The sequence below is a fragment of the Neoarius graeffei genome, chromosome 12 (assembly GCF_027579695.1).
Source record: "Neoarius graeffei isolate fNeoGra1 chromosome 12, fNeoGra1.pri, whole genome shotgun sequence".
Taxonomy (NCBI): domain Eukaryota; kingdom Metazoa; phylum Chordata; class Actinopteri; order Siluriformes; family Ariidae; genus Neoarius; species Neoarius graeffei.
The window spans coordinates 52777939-52783938 of record NC_083580.1 but is presented as its reverse complement, the minus strand read 5'-3'; the positions used below and the strand labels follow the sequence as shown (position 1 = coordinate 52783938).

The 6000-nt window shown below is 47.1% G+C and overlaps 1 protein-coding gene across 1 annotated transcript in view; it reads left to right on the top strand.

Annotated features, from left to right (window-relative positions):
• The first annotated feature begins 2003 nt into the window (after positions 1-2003).
• Positions 2004-6000, top strand: part of LOC132895413 (calcium/calmodulin-dependent protein kinase kinase 2) — a 107431-nt gene continuing 103434 nt past the window's right edge. Inside the window, exon 1 of the mRNA XM_060935998.1 lies at positions 2004-2129. The gene's annotated coding sequence lies outside the window, so the exon portion shown is untranslated. The remainder of the gene's footprint in view (positions 2130-6000) is intronic.

The window sequence follows — 6000 nt, the reverse complement described above, 5'->3', positions numbered from 1 at the left end:
CAAAAAAAAGCGCACTCTTCATGTTTAATGATTTCTTTTTTTGTTTGTTTGTTTGTTTAATTATCTGGTTAGTGTTAAAGTGTGAGGTCTCGTGTGTGTTTTTGTTTCTGAACTGAAATGAAAACGTGTAGCCTGGTAACGAGGGTTGACTCCTACATGTCTCTCTAATTTCTATATAAGTGCACTACATGTTACTAGGAAGTAATGGATTTTTAAACTCTATATAGTGCACTCGAGCTTCAGTAGGCAGTCATTTGGGATACGGCCGCTGTATTACCAAACTCTTAATTCAGGCTTAATAATTTGCACATATTTATTTCGTCATATTAATAAACTTTTTCTACATTTTTATAAATATTTATTTAGATTGTTTATAGCCAGCTGAATTCTGCAACTTCTCTCAGCGCTGGCTCAAGGTGCAGAAACACCAGTGCAGTTTGCGATGGAGATGAGGCGAGACCTGGCGATGTGGTTTTTGTGGCGGCGGCGGAACTCACACAATAATCTGATTAATGTGGGCAGCAGACTAATGAGACCGAAGGTGTCAAATTACTGGAAATTTCCAGAACAATCTTATAATCTTGTAATACCGGATGATTTAAGTTATAAATCAGTTATAGAAACTGTTTTATTTAATCAGGCTAACAGATCAACATCCAGGTCCCTACCAAATCCACCATTAGCTTGATCAATTCTATAAAAGTCTATTTAAATTCTGAAAACTGTACAAATGTTGTTGTTTTCCACCAAAGAGGCGGGATTAGCCAACGCAGAATAGTGACGTTTGTCTCTTGTTGATGACGTGTAGGTCGCATGAATGCGACCTGTCCGGTCAGACTGCAGTCGCATGTGAAAATATCGGATATGCATCGGATTTAGGACCACATATCCAAGCGGCCTGGGTCCCATGTGAAAAAATCGGATCTGTGTCGTTCAGATTGTCACTAACAAATCGGATACAGGTCGCATATGGGCAAAAAAATTGGATATGGGTCGTTTCAGGGTGCAGTCTGAATGTAGAATAAGTCTCCGTCAGCTCTGAATGACCTGGTACTTCCTGGTAGCCTAAATTTGTGACTTTTTTTCTCTCGAAAATTTCAAGTTTATTTTCTCGAAATTTTTGACTTTTTTCTCGAAATTTTTGACTTTTTTCCTCAAGTTTTGAGATTGTTTCTCGAAATTTTTGACTTGAATCTCGAAAATTCTGAGTTTCTTTCTCAGAAATGTAAAAAAAATATGTATTTCTTAGTGGCACTATCGCTCTTCCGTAGGAACCTCATCTCATTCATCTCATTATCTCTAGCCGCTTTATCCTTCTACAGGGTCGCAGGCAAGCTGGAGCCTATCCCAGCTGACTACGGGCGAAAGGCGGGGTACACCCTGGACGAGTCGCCAGGTCATCACAGGGCTGACACACAGACACCCATTCACACTCACATTCACACCTACGGTCAATTTAGAGTCACCAGTTAACCTAACCTGCATGTCTTTGGACTGTGGGGGAAACCGGAGCACCCGGAGGAAACCCACACGGACACGGGGAGAACATGCAAACTCCGCACAGAAAGGCCCTCGCCGGCCCCGGGGCTCGAACCCGGACCTTCTTGCTGTGAGGTGACAGTGCTAACCACTACACCACCGTGCCGCCCCCGTAGGAACCTAATAAAGCTTATTGAATTGAATAAAGTTGTGCTTTCTTTTCTTTGATTTGGACCATTTTCTCAAAATTGTGACTTGATCTCATTACTGCAATGGAAGTCATAATTGAGCTTCTGAGTCATAAAGTCCTTATGAGAGCAGATTTCATGATGAGATGCTGGGTAATGGAGATCCATAAAACATTCTCGTTATTGTGATGGGTCATTATGATGAGAAACGGGTTCATAGGTTGGCATTTGGAACAACGCCGCCTCAAGGGGAAGTGAACGAGGGCGCATCAGATGACTATTAGGACGAGGCCGTGGTGCGTTCACTTTCCCTGGCGATTGGCTGAGGTTCAGTAGCAGCAGGGACTTTGTGGGCTGAAGTGAGCGGGGGATGCTGCTGCTGCTGTCTCAGCCTCTCTGCATGCCCGCAAGGACAGTTCCTTGCTTGCGAAGGCTGTAAGAGGACATTTTTGACCAAACAGGGTAAGAACAAACGTGTAAATATCCGATTTCTACCGAATTGTTTTGAGCTAAACGAGGCGGATTTTCCTCCACATCTGTTTTCATAAGACACCGATACATAGCTAGTCTCTTTAGCACAAACAACCCTGGCATGTATATAAAATAGATATATAGATATATCTTCGTAAATATTATCCGGATATGTAGTTAATAGTCTCTGTATTTTGTATTTTCTGAATGTCGGAGTAATTATTGCTATTGTTTTGTTAGTTTGACTCAGCTGTAGCTTTATTACACACTCTGTATCAGGATGTTAGCTAGCAGGCTAACGCTTCCGACTGCCTCAACTGTTTACAACATTCGGTCCTGACTTGTTCATTCTGTGTTTTCTGACCTAATAAATGTTTTTGTTTTTTTTTCTAAAAAAAAAAAATCCTTCTCTAATGTTAAACAAGTTTATCCAGATGTTTGGGCGTGCTTGTGTTCTCTAAACATCAGCACATGTCAGTGAACCAGCTGTTTAAACTAAATTGGATATTAATTAAGTGTCTGCTTTCAGGTTAATGTGTCTGACATCTTAATACCTGAAGGGAAGGCAGGTAATTAAATGTGGTCTAAATGGCATGATGGTGATATTTGTACACTTGTTGTTGGCTCCTTCGATCTTGAAAGATCATGGTGATCTGCAGCAGGGGTCATCCAACAGTTGTCGAGTTGCAGTGCCTAGTATCTCATCTCATCTCATCTCATGGGTCAATTTAGAGTCACCAGTTAACCTAACCTGCATGTCTTTGGACTGTGGGGGAAACCGGAGCACCCGGAGGAAACCCACGCGGACACGGGGAGAACATGCAAACTCCACACAGAAAGGCCCTCGCCGGCCACGGGGCTTGAACCCAGGAGCTTCTTGCTGTGAGGCGACAGCGCTAACCACTACACCACTGTGCCACCCTAGCACCTGGTAGAATAATAATAATAATTTCAATTTATATAGCGCCTTTCGGGCAGCACGGTGGCGTAGTGGTTAGCGCTGTCGCCTCACAGCAAGAAGGTCCGGGTTCGAGCCCCGTGGCCGGCGAGGGCCTTTCTGTGCGGAGTTTGCATGTTCTCCCCGTGTCCGCGTGGGTTTCCTCCGGGTGCTCCGGTTTCCCCCACAGTCCAAAGACATGCAGGTTAGGTTAACTGGTGACTCTAAATTGACCGTAGGTGTGAATGTGAGTGTGAATGGTTGTCTGTGTCTCTGTGTCAGCCCTGTGATGACCTGGCGACTTGTCCAGGGTGTACCCCGCCTTTCGCCCGTAGTCAGCTGGGATAGGCTCCAGCTTGCCTGCGACCCTGTAGAACAGGATGAAGCGGCTAGAGATAAGGAGATGAGATGAGAGAGCACCTTTCTCGAAACCCAAGGTTGCTTTACAATAATAGGCAGGAAAACCAAATAGAGGTCAGGATGTCATTCCTGTGGTGTAGCAGCCACAGTCCCACCAAAATGCGCACGAAAACAAGTCCCGCGTCTCCAGCACAGCCGCCGTGACGCCGCCAGCAACATCGCTCGAACACCATGCCATGGATCCAGAAAGCGAGCACAGAAGCACCGCCATGCAGAGCGCTGGTATGTCCCCAGCCACCGCCGCGACGCCACCAAGCAACATTGCTCGGAACATCACGCCAAGCATTAAAGCACAGAGCGCTGGATGTTAAAATGAGCAACGAGCTCACTGCAGTCCATAGCTGGGAGCACAGGCATCACCCACGGCGAACCAAGGCCTGGAGGGAATCGACGCCCAAAACTGGGTCCGGAGCTACACCGCAACTGGCAGACAAAAACACTCAAACATCAAACACAGAAAAAATTAAAAAAAAAAAAAAGGAGAGAAAATAAAATAAAAAATCTCTGGTGAGAAGCGGCAGCCAGAATGCGCACGACGTACTCTGAACCAGAAACTGTATAGGCTGATGCGTGAGTTTGCTACAGTTGCTGCTGGTGAAGTTGCTTGGTCGGGTGTCCGTTCGTGCCGACTGCAGTCTCCACTGTCGTCAGAGCCTCCTCTCTCCTTTCCTGGGCTTCCCCAAGGATGGCCTTGGTGGTGGACCACCAGCCGGTGCGGTCTGAGGCCACAGTCTCCAGGTCTGTGGTGTTGAAGCTGCCTGCCCTCAGGTTGTGCTTGCACACGTCCTTGTAGCGTAGTGCGGGTTGTCCTGTGGGTCTGGAGCCTGTGGCCAGCTCACCATACAGCACGTCCTTTGGGATGCGGCTGACATGGCCTAGCCAGTGCGGGCGTCTCTGGGTCAGCATGGCAAACATGCTAGGCATCCCTGCCTTGGCCAGGACATCGGTGTTGGTGACATGGTCCTGCCAGGTGATGCCCAGAAGTCTTCTGAGACAGCGCATGTGGAAGTCTGCGTTCTTGGTGGGAATAGAGGGTCCATGCTTCGCTTCCATAGAGGAGAGTGCTCAGCATGTAGGCCTGATGCACTCTCATTTTGGTGTTGGTCGTGAGCATGGTGTTGTCCCAGACTCTCTTCGCAAGACAGGCCATTGTTATTGCTTTACCAATCCGCACACTCAGCTTGGTGTTGAGAGAGAAGTTGTTGGAGATGGTGGAGCCCAGATAGGTGAACCTATCCACCACTTTGAGGGTGTGGTTGCCGATAGTGATGTGGGGAGCTCTGCTGATATCCTGGCCCATGATGTTGGTCTTCAGGCTTATAGTGAGCCCGAACTCATTGTAGGCATCTGCGAAGCGGGTGATGAGTCACTGTAGCGCTTCCTCGGTGAGGGCAGCATCTTCTGCGAAGAGCACCTCTCTGATGAGGACCTTCCACACCTAAGTCTTTGCTTGGAGGCGTGCCAGGTTGAAGAGGCCTCCTGGTGTGGAGGAAGATGCCGTCTTTGGATTGTCGGAAGGCGTGGCGCAACAGCAGGGAGAAGAACACGCTGAAGAGAGTCGGCACGAGGACACACCCCTTTGTACACTCGTGCAATAATAGCAGTGTGTCTTAAAACAACTGAGAAAAAGCTCAATCCTCATAATAGCATTTATTTCCATATACACAAAGGCACTGGGAGCACTGCACATTCAATTCCGAATGAAAACGTGAACAAAATCTCATCTCAGCCGCTTTATCCTGTTCTACAGGGTCGCAGGCAAGCTGGAGCCTATCCCAGCTGACTACGGGCGAAAGGCGGAGTACACCCTGGACAAGTCGCCAGGTCATCACAGGGCTGACACATAGACACAGACAACCATTCACACTCACATTCACACCTACGGTCAATTTAGAGCCACCAGTTAACCTAACCTGCATGTCTTTGGACTGTGGGGGAAACCGGAGCACCCGGAGGAAACCCACGCGGACACAGGGAGAACATGCAAACTCCACACAGAAAGGCCCTCGCCGGCCACGGGGCTCGAACCCGGACCTTTTTGCTGTGAGGCAACAGCGCTAACCACTACACCACCGTGCCACATGTGAACAAAATATCAATTTTAAACTGAAAATGAAGAAAAAAGAGCAGTGTCTGCATTTCCGTTTACAAACTCGAATACTTGCAGTATAAACTGAAGTTTGTTTACAGATTTAGCTTTTCTGTTAATCACTGAACTAATATTTAGTTGTATAACCTTTTATTTCTGATAACTGCTTTATGTCTGTGTGGCATGGAGTCAACTAACATCTGACACCTGTGAAGAGATATTCCAGCCCAAGCTGACTGGACTACATTCCACAGTTCTTCTGCATTCTTGGGTTTTGCATCAAAAACAGCATTTTTGATGTCACGCCACAAATTCTCAATCGGATTGAGGTCTGGAGATCCGGCTGGCCACTTCATAACATCAAGCTCGTTGGTCTGGAACCAGGATGTTGCCCGCTTGCTGGTGTGTGTTTGGGC